Consider the following 16,454-nt stretch of genomic DNA (forward strand, 5'->3'; position numbering starts at 1 on the left):
GCTTTCTTCTCTTCAAGCTAGAGAAAAAAATCAATGTGAAATGATCAAAAATAGCTTCCATTCAAGTCTTCTAGAAAAGAGTTTCAACAACCTTCCACCACCATTGCTATACACTCGCCTTTCAAAACAACCCAACTGTCTCAACTACAGAAAACTAACTCTATTCGAGAAGTAGACAAAGAACAAAAGCAAACTAGGTAATTAACCAAACCATTAACCATGTCAGAACTGACTAAACAACACAAGTTTACTGTTCCTTAGTTCAAACAATAAAAAACTGATAAAAACTTATCAGGAAACTTGTCAAGAATTCACAATGATTTCATGTTATAATGGCATGCCAAGCGATTTACACTTCTATCATTTAGAACACCCTCTATCAGCTCATACTTCTCATAATTCGCCTTCAGAGTCTCCGCCTGTTGGTTTGCAAGCTTCTCTTCCTGTGCTAGTTGAACCTGAGACAAAAAATACTAAATAATTAAATACAAGAAATAAAAATCATAGGTCACTTTTTTTTGGGGGGGGGGTAAATTACGCTTTTTTTTTTTTTTGATAACTCGGTATCTGGCCCATTGAACTGATAAATCTGAAGGACCAATCCGACCATCCACTTGCAGGGGTCCTGATTAAACCAAGGGCTTTGCCCTGTATGGGCCGACCCCAATAAATTTTTTTGCACCTAGAAGGTTTCGAACCTGAGATCTTGGAGGAAGCACACTCTCGGCCCCAAGCCTTGACCACGGGCCAATCCTTTGAGGTTAGGTAAATTACACTTTTGATCTAAGCTTGATTTTACTCGATATTGTTTGAACAATTTGGTCCCTATACCTTTTAGTCTAGTTTCAATTTGGTCATTCCATTTAAATTGGATGTTGAAATTGGCAATTTTGTTGCACATGTCACTCTCCTAAGATGTACATGTAGAAGAAATTAACAGTCATTTGGATAGAATGATCAAATTGAAACTGCCCTTAAAGTGTAGGGACCAAATTGTTCAAATTCAAACAATAAGAACCAAAGTGAAATTTTAGTCAAATTATAGGTGGTGAAAAGTGTAATTTATCCTTTTCATTTTAGACAGCAACATAGCAAATTGTACTGTGAAAGTGGCAGGGAGGCACAACCTATAGACAACCAAACAAAAAGGAAAAAAAAAAAATAGAAAGGTTTCCACAGAAAATAAGATACACAGTGGATATTAAAGATATGCTAGAATTCACCTTGAGCACAAATGAAGATTCTGCTGCATGTTTCCTGGTCAGAAGCTTAAGTTCCTTCGCCACTTTAAAATCAGGGTCTTGTGGGTCCAACCAACGAAATTTTATCTTTCTCCCAAGCTTTCTTGGGTGGTCGTCAAACATCTCCATTTCAATAGCACGAGCCCGGATAGGCCTTGGCATCCTAGACATCATGAATGGGAAATTACCCATCTCCGACACAATTTGTTTGGCCTGCTTTGAATTTTCCATCTCCACCAAAGCACAACGTGGTATGCTTCTCGGCTCTATGTAATTTGGAATGAACTGAACTTTCTCAACATTCCCAAATTGATTGAGTGCTGTTCTCAGCACAGCTTCAGTGGCCTGAGGTGAGAGGTTGTCAATGTAAACATTCCTCCTAACCTTCTCCTCGAATGCAGCATACTCTGCTTCCTCTGAATCCATGAAGAAGTAACTATAGGATTGAGTCAGAAACAACTCTCAGTATAACCACTTAACAGATTTACATCATTATCCACTTACAACGAGACACGTAAAAGATTAAACAACACACATTTGTATGCTGCTGTAAGTGAACATATGACAAAGCAATACACTAATAGAAGCATGAGAAATGCATATCGTCCAAGGTTAATAGAATCTCCACCATTTCTGTTGAAGATTGGCTCAGATTTGTTTTTGTCAACAATGGTTGCTGTCAACAATGGCTGCTTTGTTTGTCAACAAAGGCTGCTGATTGAAGAGCTTGGTTCTCCCATTGCATCTATAAATAGGTAGTGAATTGGAGGACTTCAGTGTGGTGAGTTGAAGAGAGAATACAGAGAGGGAGAATTATCAGAGTGTGTTTCCATTGTAATTCTTTAATTTCTCTCCATATAGCGAAATCCGCTGCCCGTGGACGTAGGAGACTTGCCGAACCACGTTAAAACTCTTGTGTTATTGCTTGTTTGTGTTTCCTGGCGTGCCCTCGATCCCCAACAATTGGTATCAGAGCCCGGGCGGTGAAAAATTGAATTTTTTTCTGAAAGTACCCAGATTTCAAAGTGATTGAAATCCACTTTTGAGCATACTAGGAGGAAGCCCTTGAGAAGAGGAGTCTAGAACAGCAAAGTCCAGCCCCAGATGAGTAGGAACGCGCTCTCACGCGCCCTCTAAAGTAGGAGAGTGAAGCCCACTCTCACCACGCGCTTCACGCGCCGTTACAGCAACCGACGAGTCAGTCAACGCGCAGCCACGCGCCCTCACACGTGGCCAGAGGAAGAAGGTGAGTGACGCGTGCGTAGGAGTGATGTCATCTCCACGTCACGCGCCAACTCAGTGCATACGTGGTGCCAAGTCAGCTCCACGCCATCCGGTAGGCCACACGTCAGCCGCCACGTCAGCCAGGTTGCCACGTCAGGCTGACGTCATTCTGAGTCGAGCCAAGCTGAGCCGAAGGAGCCGTTGACCGTCGTTGGCCAAGCCACACCGGAGTCGAGCCGTCAGGCCGCGCCACTGAGCCGAGCCATAAACCGAGCCGTTGACTAGCGAGTCAAGCTGCGCCGCTGAGCTGCGTCACTGAGCCGCGTCGCGCCGTTGACCACGTCGTTGACCGTGCCAATTTACTAGCTGTGGCAGAGTAATTATCCGGTACATCTTAGACGCACCAGATTCGGCAGATCTGAACCATCCATACTATTTTTTCTTGATCTGAGTTATTCGGAGTCTGTTTCTGACGATCCAATAATACTTTCTAACTATTTGGAGTATTCTGGACACATCCGTACGGTTAGGATTTTGAATTAGAGTTTCTAAAAAAAAAGAGTCTAATGGCAGAATTTACATAGACGAGATCAACCGAGTCCATAAGTAATCCAGCGACTACAAGCAACTCTAGGCATTGGACCCCGGTGTCCCATGCTAAGTTCGAGGTAGAAAAGTTTGATGGAAACAACAACTTCACCATGTGGAGATACGAAGTTAAAGATATGCTTGTCCAGATGAACCTGCACTTCACTCTAGGAGACAAACTAGATGACCTGGATGGGATAGAATAGGAGAAAGTGAATCTCCTGGCCTGTAGATCCATCCGACTTTGCCTTGCAAAAGAGGAGAAGTACACTTTCACAGAATATGATATTGCGAAGGACCTTTGGAAGGCGCTGGAAGACAAGTTCATGACAAAGAGCATTGAGAACCGGCTCTACTTGAAGAAGAGGTTGTTTCATTTCGACTATAAGAAAGGTATTTCGATGAGCGAACACCTAAACAATTTCAACAAAATTCTTACCGACTTGAAAAACTTGGATGATCACATTGGTGATGAAGATAAAGCACTGTTACTGTTGAATTCCTTGCCTGACTCATATGATCATCTCACCACCACTTTACCGTTTGGTAAAGAAAAGATCAAGTTTGTTGATGTTGCAAACGCCTTGGTAAATAATGAGTTCAGAAGGAAAGATAAATCTGCAAACAGGGACTTAACATCCGAGGCACTGACAGTCAGAGGCAGGACGAATAACAGAAAATATACAGGGCGAGGAAAGTCTTGCTCAAAATCCAGAGGGAAATCATCAGATAGAAGACGTCTTGCAAAAGACGAGTGTGCTGCTTGTCGCCAGAAGGGGCATTGGGCAAAAGATTGCCCTAATAAAGACCAAAAAAAGGAAAAGGTGAACGTTGCACAAGATGGAGATAATGGTGAAGGATCAGCCTTCACAGTTTCATCATATGGCCAGTCTGATGAATGGATTCTAGATTCCAGATGTTCCTACCACATGTGTCCTAACAAGCAGTGGTTCTCGAGCTTACGAGAGTTCGATGGAGGAGTTGTGCTGATGGGCAACGACCAAGCTTGCCAGACAAAGGGGATTGGAACAATTCAACTGAAGATACATGATGGAACAATCAGAAGTCTTGAAGATGTTCGGTATGTACCAGATTTGACAAAGAATCTCATCTTAGTGGGAGTTTTAGACTCCAAAGGTTACAGAGTAACTATGGAAGGTGGAGTCCTCAAAGTTGTTCGAGGAGCATTTGTTGTAATGAAGGGTACTCGACAAGGAAATTTATATTTCCTAGACGGCTCTACAGTCACAGAGAGAGTGGCTGTCTCCACCAGCTCAGAAGATAATGTATCAGACACTTCCAGACTTTGGCACATGCGCCTAGGGCATGTCAGTGAGAAGGCTTTACAAGGGTTGGTAAAGCAAGACCTGTTGAAAGGCGCCAAAACAGAGAAGCTTGAGTTCTGCGAGCATTGTGTACTGGGCAAGCAAACAAGAATCAAGTTTGATACTGCTATTCATCGTACCAAAGGGATTCTAGACTATGTTCACACCGATGTATGGGGTCCTTCCAAGAATGCTTCATTGGGAGGTAAACACTACTTTGTGTTGTTCATTGGTGATTTCTCAAGAAGAGTTTGGGTTTACACAATGAAGCATAAAGATGAAGTATTAGAAATCTTTCTTATGTGGAAGAAAATGATTGAGACCCAAACATGCAGAAAAATTAAGAAGCTCAGATCTGACAATGGCGGGGAATACACATCAGATCCCTTCTTCGAGGTTTGCCAGAATGAAGGGATAGTGAGACATTTCACAGTTCCTGGAACACCGCAGCAAAATGGAGTTGTAGAACGCATGAACCGCACTTTGGTGGAGAAAGTCCGGTGTATGCTGTCACATTCTGGATTGAGCAAGGCATTTTGGGGCGAGGCATTGAACTATGCTCATCATCTTGTTAATCGACTACCTACTGCAACACTTGATGGCAAGACTCCCATGGAGGTATGGTCCGGAGTGCCAGCTACTGATTATGATCAACTACGTATCTTCGGATGTCCAGCTTATTTTCATGTTACAAAATCTAAGTTGGATCCTAGAGCCAAGAAAGCTGTCTTCTTAGGCTTTAGTGACGGTGTCAAGGGATATAGACACTGGTGCCCTGAATCAAAGAAAGTTGTCACTAGAAGAGACGTTACCTTTGATGAGTCTACAATGCTGACGCAGCTAAATCCTCAACAGAATGAGGAGGCATTGAAGAAGTCAGTGCAGGTGGAGTTTGAGACTCTAGCGAAGACTGTTCAGACAGACAACAATCCTGAAGAAGTTTCAGTTGACAGCTCTGAAGAAGATTCTGAAGAGAGTTCAGATGAAAATGAAGATCTAGAGGCCCCACAACAGTCAGAACCCATTGCAATCAGGAAAGGAAAAAGGGTTACTAAGCAACCCGGTTGGATGACCGATATGGTAGCCTATGCACTTCCAATCATTGAAGACAATGTTCCTTGCATTTTCAAAGAAGCCGTGCAGAATGTAGAAAGTGTTAATTGGAAGGAGGCTATGGATGAAGAGATCAGGTCACTTCACAAGAACTAGACTTGGGAGTTGGTGCAACTTCTAAAGGGAAAGAAAGCAATTGGGTGCAAGTGGGTTTACACCACGAAAGAAGGCATCCCAGGCAAAGACAACATCAGATTCAAAGCTAGATTGGTAGCTAAAGGCTATGCTTAGAAGGAAGGAATAGACTGTAATGAGGTATTCTCACCTGTTGTGAAGCACATGTCTATTCGTATCTATTAGCTCTGGTTGCACAGTTTGATCTTGAGCTCGCCCAACTCGATGTCAAAACTACCTTTTTACATGGAGATCTTGAAGAGGAGATATAATGTCCCAGTCAGATGGTTTCAAAGTTGCTGGAAAAGAGAATTGGGCCTATAAGTTGAACAAATCGTTGTACGGATTGAAGCAATCCCCGAGACAGTGGTACAAGAGATTTGATCGGTTCATGATAGAGAAAGAATATACAAGAAGTCAATTTGATCATTGTGTATATTTCCGTAAGCTTCCAGATGGGTTCTTCATCTATGTGCTCTTATATGTAGATGATATGTTAATTGCATCAAAGAGCAATGTGGAGATTGATAAACTTAAGGCACAATTAGCAAGAGAGTTTGAAATGAAAGATTTGGGAGAAGCAAAGAAAATTCTTGGCATGGAGATCAAGAGAGATAGGAAGAAGGGCACGGTTCATCTGACACAAACTCAATACTTGAAAAAGGTGTTAGACAGATTTGGCATAAATGGGAAAACAAAAGCTATGAGTACACCATTGGCCCCTCATTTCAAGCTTCGTGCTTCGATGTCTCTACGCACAGAAGAAGAATAGAAGCATATGGCACAAGTTTCATATGCAAATGCAGTTGGTGCATTAATGTATGCTATGGTTTGTACAAGGCCTGACATCTCACATGCTGTGAGTATGGTAAGCAGGTATATGCATGATCCAGGATAAGATCACTGGCAGGAAGTGAAATGGATCCTAAGGTACATACATGGCACGGTTAATTTGGGATTGAAGTTTGAGAGAGATAACCGACTTGGGAAGAATTTGGTTAGATATATGGACTCAGATTATGCTAGTGACTTGGACAAACGCCGATCAACAACAGGGCATGTATTTACACTTGCTAAAGGGCCGGTGAGTTGGAGGTCAACGCTTCAGTTAACGATGGCTTTGTCTACTACAGAGGCAGAGTATATGGCAGTGACAAAAGCCTTTAAGGAAGCTATTTGGCTACATGGGTTGATTGAGGACTTGGGTATTGTTCAGAAGCACGTTGAGGTGTACTGCGATAGTCAGAGTGCCATTTGTTTGGCAAAGAACCAAGTTCATCATTCCTGCACTAAGCACATTGATGTCCGTTTCCATTTCGTCCGAGAAATTGTGAATGAAGGGGATATTCTGCTTCAAAAGATTAGTACTGCAGATAATCCGGCCAATATGCTCACAAAAGTGGTTTCTGGGATCAAGTTCCAACATTGTTTGGACTTGGTCAACATCTCTCGGAACTGAGCACCTTCGGGTGAATGGCAGTGTTGATCGATCACTTTGTTGGATAGAGAATCCTCGCCAAGGTGGAGATTTGTTGAAGATTGGCTCAGATTTGTTTTTGTCAACAATGGTTGCTATCAACAAAGGCTGCTGATTGAAGAGCTTGGTTCTCCCATTGCATCTATAAATAGGTAGTGAATTGGATGACTTCAGTGTGGTGAGTTGAAGAGAGAATACAGAGAGAGAGAGAATTATTAGAGTGTGTTTCCATTGTAATTCTTCCATTTCTCTCCATATAGTGAAATTCGCTGCCCGTGGACGTAGGCGACTTGCCGAACCACGTTAAAACTCTTGTGTTATTACTTGTTTGTGTTTCCTGGTGTGCCCTCGATCCCCAACAATTTCAACAACCAAAATTTTTTTAAAAAAAAAAAAAAAATTATGAACCTTGACTCTATTCCCCAATCTAATTACTTACCACTGCACAAACATTACATAGGGTGAAGAACACCATATGGAACAGTGAGACTGGCGTCAAGACATCCACACAAAGCTTTATTTTAGTACATGATTTAATCTAACTTCATAGACCACTCATCATGGTGTGATGGAGATGATTAATGCTAGCCAACCCACACTTGATGTTATTTATATGAGATAGAGATCTTTGCCATTCACAAGCCACTGAGATAACTGATTGTATAAGTTATCTTTCTAGGCCTGTATATTTTCAGTTATTTCTCAATACATTCAATTTTTTACCTTTCTTTCTTCTAAAAAATAATGCTTTGAAGAGTTTTCCAAAAAGGTAGGGAATTGCATTCTGTACCATATTGTGGGGATATATTTTCTGAGTACCAACACGTGGCAAGGTGACGCCGACGTGTCAGCCGAGGTGCCACGTGTCTTAGTCGTTGTGCCGAGGTCATCTCGGCTAGGCCGAGGTTACCTCCGAAGATATCGGAATCCGAGATAAGCGGATAAGGGACAAGAGTCCTAGAATGAAGAAAAGACTTCAGTTTGGGTAAAGATAAGACTCTTAGAGAGTTTATCCTAATCCCACTGGGAGTCCCAGATTAGCAGTAATCCTAAGTCCATTAGGGCCAGGCTCCTATTGGGACTAGGATTGTATTGGCTATAAAAGGGAGGCACCCCCATGGGTCTAAGGTATGCTTTCAATACTCAAGCTTATGAGTTTAGTACTTGATTTATCTTTGAGAGATATACTGACTTGATCGTCGGAGTGCCCCCAGGTGGTTGAACCACCGCTGGAGACTTCTCTTTCAGTTGCTGGTCAACCAGGTGCCATCTATTCTGCCGGTGCTCTCCAGCTGGATACTAAGCGGGTAGTGTGGTCAGAAAATCACCCACACAATTTGGCGCCGTCTGTGGGAAATAAAGAAGAATAGATGGCCAATAACGGACAGAAGGATCCGATTAGAGACAACGCTCCTGCTGGGAGTGGGAGACCTATCGATCTTGACGTTGAAGGGGACGACCGCAACTCAGAAACTCGTGACCAGAGTCACGGAGTAAAAAACGCCGGCCAGGATGGTGACGCACCAAAGACAACAGATCGAAGCAACGAAGACGACCTCCAGGTATGGAAGGATAGATACCTGCAGAGGAACGAAGACCTTTCCTGAGGGGATGCAAAGACAGGGGGCATGAGCGCTCCCAAGGAGATAATATTCAAGTATAGAAGAGCTCAACCTGAGTGAGCAAATCCCGGATCCCAGATCCCAGAAGACATGATCTCGGCCTAGATGAATAGGTCCAAGAAAAGAAGAGCTCAACCTGAGTGAGCAGATCCAAGATTCCAGAAGATAAGATCTCGACACCTGAGTCCGAGAAGAGAAAAGCACAATGAGCAGATCTCAGATCCCAAAAGATAAAAAGGAAACACACAAGATCAGACTAAAGTTGGCCAGAATTGAGAAGTATGCTAGGGCCGAGGAGGACATGTCGGGAACAAAGGCGTCAGAACAAGAAAAGAGAAACGGCTCGCCGATGCGAGGCCGAAAATCAAACTCAGGTTGGAGCCAAGTAAGATCAATAGAGAAACCAAGGTCGACAACCTCAGCTTGAATTCAACCTCGGCGAAAAGGTCGAAGCTACATGTATGATGAGAACCCAAGTGAATTTTAAGTTCACACTGGGGACAGAGGAAGAAGAATATGTTTACCACTTGTTGAAATTTGTAGCAATTTACAAGTTGGTTAAACCGAGATGATGTTTACCACTTGTTGAAATTTGTAGCAATTTACAAGTTGGTTAAACCAAAGTAATACTTAACGCTTGTTGAAATTTGTAGCAATTTACAAGTTGAAGTTAAGCCGAGATTATTGTTTATCTTCACTTGTTGAAATTTGTAGCAATTTACAAGTTGAAGTTAAACCGAAGTAATGCTTAACGCTTGTTGAAATTTGTAGCAATTTACAAGTTGAAGTTAAGCCGAGATAATTGGTTGTCTACTCTTGTTGAAATTCTGTGTGAATTTACAAGTTGAAGTTAGAACAAGATAATGCTTAAACGAAGTTTGAGCCGAGATGATGCTTAACCAAAGTTAAGCCGAAGATGATGTTTAACCGAAGTTAAACGGAGATAATGCTTAACCAAAGTTAAGCCCAGATGATGTTTAACCGAAGTTAAACCGAGATGATGCTTAACCGAAGTTAAGCCGAAGATGATAACCAAAGTTAAACTGAGATAATGCTTAACCGAAGTTAAGCCGAGATGATGTTGAAACTTGAGAAAAGTTTACAAGTTAGGTTGAACCGAGAAGATGCTCAAACACTTGTTAAAACGTGAGAAGAGTTGACAAGATTGAAGACTATGGTTAAATACTTGTTGAAATTTTTTGAGAAAAAATTTACAAGTTGAACGAGCAAAAATTTACAAGTTAAATCAAGGTTATGTTGAAAGAAGTATCTACATACTTGCCGAGATTACCATATTGCCAAGACTTGGAAGAAGTTTGATGACAGAAGTCTTGCTAAAAGTGAAGTATCAAGTTGTAAATAACACTTGTGGAAATGTTATGATAAATATTTTTCAAGTATTAGGTCAAAAACCGAGATAAACTGATTAATGGGTACAACCAAGGTGTTACACCCCGAGGAGATTGCACAGTTAAAAGTGTATATTGAAGGCGGGCATATGACTCAGGTCTGCAGAAACACTAAGAGCACACTTAGAAGATTTGATGAGGCAAGGCGATCTGAAGGGACCTCGTCGATGAGACCAGAACAAGGGAAGAACAGGCAAAACTGCCTCAGGCGCCAGCAGCTCCGCCTCCTCCAGCACAACAACCTCAGGCAGAAAGACCTCGGGTAATTAATGTAATTCACTCGAGGGTTAACAAGAATGAAATTAGGGGGGAGACTCAGAAGGTAAAGCACCTGCAACATGTCTACCAAGTCGGGGACAAGAGACATCGGGCAGATGAGTGCTTGGGACCAGTAGTGTCTTTTACCGAAGCCGACCTCGAGATGGTCCAGCACCCGCAAAATGATGCTTTGGTAGTATCCCTCCAGGTTGGGGAGTGCCAAGTAAAATGCATCCTGATTGACCACGGAAGTTCTTGTGACATCATGTATGTCCGATGTTACAAGGAGCACAACCTTCATCCAGACGATATAGAGCAACCCAATGGCCCAATGATTGGGTTCAATGGAACGCCGACATGGGCACTGAGAGCAGTAAGCTTAGAGGTGCAGGCTGGCACCAGAAAGATCACAACAGAATTTACCATCATCGACCCTCCATCTCCTTACAAATCTTGGGAAGATCATGGTTGCATGCAATGGGGGCAGTTCCCTCAACATTGCATCAACTACTGCGGTTCCCAACAGAACATGGGGTTGAAGAAGTCAGAGGGGATCAACTGCAGGCGGAGAATTGCTCCATGGCAGCAATGAAATCCACCTGCAGCATTCGAAAATCGGAGAAGGCAGAGATTGAAGACGAGGACATGAAGGTCCTAGATGATGTCGGCAAGGAACCAGCCGAGAAGAGTGAAGAAGTACTAAAGAAAGCCCTCGTCCAGGAGGATGATCAAGAACGCTTCTTTCTTATCGGTTCGGGCTTAGCCGAAGAAGAAGAAAGAGAACTGGAAACTTTTTTGAGAGCAAATATAGAGGTTTTCGCTTGGACACTTTATGAAATGCCTAGCATTGACCCTAAGGTCGCATGCCCCAAATTGAACGTCGACAGGTCGGCCAAACCTATAATCCAACGAGCAAGAGGGCCAACGTTGATGCACGTCGAAGCAGTAGAGGAAGAAGTAGACAGACTTCTGGAGCTCAGGGCCATCCGAGAAGTCAATTACCCGACATGGCTATCAAATACAGTGGAAGAAGGAATGATAATCAAGGAGCAAGGAATGTTAACATCGGCCAATAGCAGACATTTTTCAGAAGCAAAAAAGGTTACATATGCAAAGAAAACAAAAGTACAAAGATGAAGACCCTAAGAACTAGGGACTAAGGCAAGAACGTCGGACTAATCGACTTCAACGGTTGACGGTGGTTCAGCATTGACAGTTAGCTGGGAGAGCTTTTCTACCATTATCTCGGCAACAATTTCAAGAAGGGATGTGGTTCTAAGACTATGCAGAAAATAGAAACAAAGGCAAGAATCTGGAAATACAACAAGAAAAACAAAGAAGAGAAAAATCAGAGTCAAGAAGATAACAAAATTCAAAGAATAAAGCCAAGTATATAGGCACTAAGTAAGTATGTGAAGAACAAGAAAGTAATACTAGCAATAGAAAGCGGATATGACAAGAATAGTTCCAGGCATTTTAGCAATAAAAAATCAAAAACTTGAAGACAGACGAGAACAGAAGGCCACAGATGGCAAATAAACAGATTCAAAGTAAATCAGAAGAGTTATGAAAGATTGAGCTTAATAGAAAGTAAAGAGTTTATGAACCTACAAAGTAAAATGAACACCGATATGAAAATCGCCGGAGTCAAATAGATGATTGGAAATCGGGAACTCACCAGAGAGTGTGAGTGGAACAGTTGTAAAGCTCTTGGAGTTTATGAATTAATGGAACCAGAACCTCGGCTAGGAGGTGCGATTTCAAGCAGCTTGGAAAGCATGAAACTTGATTCTTGACACCAGTGGACAGTAAAATCCAGGGAACTTTGAGGTCGGCGAGTTTGATCTCGGACAGAGGGGCACAGATGAACGAATAGTGTAGGTTCCATCACCTTAGAATGCCGAGGTAATAGAACCTAGGGGGCAATTGTGGGGATATATTTTTTGAGTACCAACACGTGGCAAGGTGACGCCGATGTGTCAGCCGAGGTGCCACGTGTCTTGGTCGTTGTGCCGAGGTCATCTCAGCTAGGCCGAGGTTACCTCCGAAGATATCGGAATCCGAGATAAGCGGATAAGGGACAAGAGTCCTAAAATGAAGAGAAGACTTCAGTTTGGGTAAAGATAAGACTCTTAGAGAGTTTATCCTAATCCCACTGGGAGTCCCAGATTAGCAGTAATCCTAAGTCCATTAGGGCCAGGCTCCTATTGGGACTAGGATTGTATTGGCTATAAAAGGGAGGCACCCCCATGGGTCTAAGGTATGCTTTCAATACTCAAGCTTGTGAGTTTAGTACTTGATTTATCTTTGAGAGATATACTGACTTGATCGTCAGAGTGCCCCCAGGTGGTTGAACCACCGCCGGAGACTTCTCTTTCAGTTGCAGGTCAGCCAGGTGCCATCTATTCTGCCGGTGCTCTCCAACTGGATACTAAGCGGGCAGTGTGGTCAGAAAATCACCCACACACATATCTTACTTTTTATATTTTATGGTTAAACGTTCTGTATTTGGTCTCTAGCATCAACACAACGGTTTATCTCTCATTCAATTCTATTTTATCATCTCTTCATTGACACTCCTATGTGACAATGAACAACATGCCATCCAACATTTCAAAGCTATGGTTAAGTTGCTTTGTTCTAGTTAGTTTAGTTAGAATTTTGTCTGAGTTCCACAAACTAATATTTGACTCCTAAGATACATGCTTGCAGTATTTGGATGCAGTATCTTTTATTATGAATATAATTCTTTGACTGATAGTCGTTGTTTATTAGTTTTTGGTTTATGGGAACCATGTTACTGTAACCTTTTAGTAAATTCATTTCAATAATTCCAATAAATATTGGCCAAAGTAAAAAAAAACTTGTTTTCAGGCGGTATTCCCCCCTTTTTTGATAAGTAAGATTCATAATGAACAAATATGCATATGAAATACTGATAAGAAGGACTATGCACTTGTACCAAAACAAACCTAACAACTAAAGGAAATGTTTCAACAATCAGTTTTTGAAAGACTTCACTGGTTGTTTTGGAAACATCAAGTTTTAGCCAAAAAGCCACTACAAAAAAGACAACTCTTCTTTATACTTTTTTGCATGTCTTTCATAAAAAATCAAAAAGTCACTAAAAAAGCCAATTCCCAAAACAATGAATTTTGTTTAAAACGCAACATACAATCAATAAAACAGAATGAAGGGACTTTAACACCAAGCTCACTAGGTACCATTAAATATCTAAACAGATTGCAGTACATTATGAAACACACAGAGAGAGAGAGAGAGAGAGAGAGAGAGCTGATCTCATGGGAGGAAGAGATGAGATGTCCGTCCATTTTGCCAACATTGATAAAATGCATTGTTGATTCAGCAATGGTTTTTTTTTTTGAACTATTGATTCAGCAATGGTTGACAACTGGTTTTTTTGTAGATCTTTTTTAGAACCAAGAAGAATGGGTGCATATGAAAGACTTGGCAAGTATTGACAATGGGTTTTGAATCAAATCATGAAGAACAGATGCATAGGGGAAAAAGAGGTATGTAACCGTTGTTTTTCTCTTTTTCCCTTCTATTAAGTGTATATACCATTTATCCAAACTGCATATAAAGAAATGAAGAATGTTTGGGAGCACTAATTTGGGCCCAATGACATGGAATGGACCATGTGAAGGGGTGAGCCCACACTTCTCTTTCTATCTCTCTTTATTCTCTCTCTTACGTCATTAGGGATAAATTAAGGATGCTATATTGGTGAGATGTAGCATGGTTGTAAATAAATTCTATGAGAGTTTTGGCATGAAATAAAATCTACACATCTTCAAAATGAGGGGAACACCAAAAAAAGTGTATTAGAAACCGCATTAGATTGAATTACATTCCATCAAAATGACAAAAAAAAAAAAGGAAAAAGAAAAAGCACACGTGATTTATTTAACCCAAAGAAAAAGTATCATCAACCCATAAAATGTCATTACAATCCATCAAATCATCATCTAACAAAATGTGTTCATGAAACTAAAATTACTTTATTTGGCAAAAAAAAAAAAAAATGCCAATAAAAAGCACTAAAATTCCCATTTAAAAAAATAAAAATAAAAATAAATATTACACCACCTATTTGGTTTCTCATCTGGGTGGTGACTCTCATTGTTTTTCAAATACAGTGAATTATACACAAACATGGACTTTTATTACATGAATAACAGTAGGAAATGAAAAATAAATACAAATTAATTAGGGGATAAATATCATTTTTCTCTTCTTTTTTGTTATTTGTTTTTTGTAGGTACAGCTGTTGATAATGTGATATGTGGGCTTGACAATTGTCGTTGTTTCTTGAAGTTGAAGAACAAAGATACGTGTCTTCCTCAATAGAGCATAAGTAGGGTTTCTTTTTTTTTTTTTCTTTTTTTTCCTTTCTGTTGAACCAAATAGATCAAAACCAGAATGGTTTTTTTCCTGATCATGCAATCGAACAAAAGAATGTTTGCCTAAGAAGAAGAAGAAGAAGAAGAAGAAGAAGAAGAAGAGAGAGAGAGAGAGAGAGAGAGAGAGAGAGAGAGAGAGAGATGGTGGCAATGGCATTACCTGAAAAGGAATTCGTGAACATGAGAAGTTATTTGATAGTTTGAGAGCATTACTTCATACCATTCATGTTTAAACAAGTGTCTAACTGTCTCTTCAAAAGAGACAAAAACAAGTAGTGAGACCCATTGTTTCAACTAATAATATTCTGATTGGGGCACCACCTAGATTTGCCCCTGGGGCAATGAATAATTTCTCCAGAACATGCATCATATCTCTTGAAAAGTGGAACCACTCAAGACCATCTTTAACATTTACTCATATCTTTCATCAAATTTAAATTTGATGAAAATTTAGTGAAAACGGTGCCCCAATCCTGTCATCAAAGTGATATCAAATAAAGGAAGCGGCAGATTTCTCATCAAAATGAAGTAGCGTTTAGCTTTTCATCAAATTTTGAAATTGAACATTGGTGGACGACCGGGTGGACGACTGGATTTTGATCAAGAATTACTATACACTAGACGAAAACGATTCGAGTATATCATATCAGATCAAAATCTTGATCAAATTCGGTAGATGTAGCATTGCTGAAGATAGAGGTGCAACTCAGACAAGTTCAGACGGATTAAAAAGGTTGTTCAAGTTCAATTTAAAATGTGTTGAGAACTGTCTAGACTTGTTTAAGCTTGAATTATAATATGAGGTTATCTATCCAAGCCTAACTAGAGTTAGACCCGAATTGATTGAATTGTCCGAATTGCACATAAATTTGAGAATTTTTGTTTGTTTGTTTGTTTGAACAACTAAGTTAATTAATTTGTTAAAATTAAACTCTCTTTACATTTTTCTTTTATAAAAAAGCAAATAATTTATGTAATGTGAGAGATAAAAACTGAAGAACTTATGTACTGCTACAATGGTCTTTGCAATTTCTGAGTGAAAAAATCAAAAATGGAAGATTTTTTGTTGTGTTATTTGTGTATAATATATATTCAATGTGATCTAACGATTTACTTTAATATTATTCAGTGACTAATAATTTATATTTACATTTAATATATATATATATATATATATTATTTGGGTTTCGGGTTGCTCAAGTTATTTAGTGTCTTTGTCCAAATTTACTCAAATTTAATTCAAACTTCTGATTTTTGCTTAAATTTACATTGAGGCCTCGTTTGGCAAGTTAACATTTTAGCCAAAAAGTCAAAAGGTTACTAAAAAAGCCAAAAAGCCTATAACTTATACCAAAAAGTCAAAAATTTCATTTTCTCTCTACTTTTTGCACATCTTTTCGTAAAAAGCCAAAAAGTTACTTCAAACATACTAGTTTTTTTTTTACCTCATATTTTAGCCAAAAAATTACTGAAATAGCATGTTCCCAAACGAGGCCTGAATTCAAAAATATTTTATTCAAGTCATAAAAAAATTGGAGTTGAATTCTCAAGTTGAATTCGTCCAAATTACACCAATAATGTAAGGTTCTAATAAAATTTTTTAACCATTACATCGTGGGCTATTTAGCCAACCAATACAACTCCATCCACTATTTTTTC

At 40.2% G+C, this 16,454-nt stretch overlaps 1 non-coding gene across 1 annotated transcript; it reads right to left on the reverse strand.

The window, feature by feature from the left end:
* Window positions 1-311: 311 nt before the first annotated feature.
* LOC114274116 (ASI1-immunoprecipitated protein 1) lies at window positions 312-1,667 on the reverse strand. The gene is made up of 2 exons (XR_014336736.1): window positions 1,224-1,667; window positions 312-458 (listed from the first exon to the last, which is right to left on the reverse strand). It is a non-coding gene; the product is annotated as an ASI1-immunoprecipitated protein 1 (transcript).
* Window positions 1,668-16,454: the final 14,787 nt, after the last annotated feature.

Source organism: Camellia sinensis, chromosome 7 (assembly GCF_055761805.1).
Source record: "Camellia sinensis isolate YWXY chromosome 7, ASM5576180v1, whole genome shotgun sequence".
Taxonomy (NCBI): domain Eukaryota; kingdom Viridiplantae; phylum Streptophyta; class Magnoliopsida; order Ericales; family Theaceae; genus Camellia; species Camellia sinensis.